This window comes from Elephantulus edwardii, unplaced genomic scaffold (assembly GCF_000299155.1).
Source record: "Elephantulus edwardii isolate Elephantulus edwardi_28Jun2011 unplaced genomic scaffold, EleEdw1.0 scaffold00442, whole genome shotgun sequence".
NCBI classification, from domain to species: Eukaryota; Metazoa; Chordata; class Mammalia; order Macroscelidea; family Macroscelididae; genus Elephantulus; species Elephantulus edwardii.
Window position 1 is genome coordinate 1,018,487 of NW_006400192.1, and position 1,255 is coordinate 1,019,741.

Below are 1,255 nucleotides of genomic sequence, written 5' to 3' on the forward strand. Positions count from 1 at the left end.
GGTTGGCGCAGGATAGAGCAGGGTTTAGGGCTGTTGTGCATAGGGTCGCTATGAGTCGAAAATGACTCGACGGCACATAACAACAACAACAACTCCCGTCTTCAGGTATCGCATCACTTCTCTCGCCCCAGTCCGCGACCCTGCCGCCAGGTCTGAACTTTGGGGCTGGCAAATGTGCCTCCCAGACACAGTGAACATAGAGACTTGTGTTCTATATACAACTCACAGATACTCTGGCTCTTATTAAGGATGCAGAATGCTTTCTAGCAAATAGCGGGTACTCGAATGATACTTGTTAAATAACCGAAGTCCAAAGTAGGAACACCAATCTCGCCCAAGAACTCAAAGGGAATGAGTGTTCTCAGCTTCTTACCGCCAAAAGGCTCAAAGGATTCTCTGACAGAGTGGGATTCCAAACAAACAACAGGAAAAATAGCTGAAGTAAGTGCAAATGAGCCAGCTCTTGAAAATGATCTGAAAGCTCATCTGAAGTTTTATCACCAGCTTTAAATTCTCCACAGTAAACCTAGTAGGAATTTAACATCTAAATTTTAATGCAAAGAAGAATCTTAACACTCACCTGGATGCTCAAAGGTGGGCTCTTGACCTTCTTACAAGAAATTATTAGTAAACCATTCCAATCCCACACTGTACTGCTGAGGGGAGAAAACATCTAAAATTATACTAACTACTGTGTTATGACAAAAATATTCATGAAAATATATTTTCCTCCAAGTTCAGACTTCACTGGAGTCATCCCGATTTGCACTTTCACCTTAGATTAATAGCAAACACTGTATTCCAACTATAGATCAAAGTTAAAACAAATTATCTCTCATAAAAATTAGTCCCCATAATAAGAGCACAGTGAAAGAAATGTAATTTTCCAAGGTCTTGGAGTATTCAAACTGGCTTCTCAGGTGATGGTTTTCTTTTTGGTTCAAGATTAGTCAGGTTACCACTCTGAGTTTTTTTTTTTTAATCACTCTGAGTTTTAAGAGGTAGAAGATAATGCTTTCCATCTGATAAAGGGTAGAAGTCAGCCCGGCCCTAAGAGTCTCCAATCTCAGCCTGTCTGCCTTTGGTGATGGTCCAAAGATCTCTATTTAAGATCCATGAACCGTATATCCATGATGAGAAGGAAGTTCTTAGGCAGTGGGCGGGGGGCTGGAGAGAGAGGACCGTAAGCACCTGATGCTCCAGGTCCGCACTGGTCACCACAATGAAGCCGGCAACGCTCGTCTCGGACAGGTTC

At 42.5% G+C, this 1,255-nt stretch overlaps 1 pseudogene; it reads right to left on the reverse strand.

Annotated features, from left to right (window-relative positions):
• The window catches only part of LOC102852779, a 27,759-nt pseudogene that overhangs the window by 25,367 nt on the left and 1,137 nt on the right, over positions 1–1,255 (reverse strand).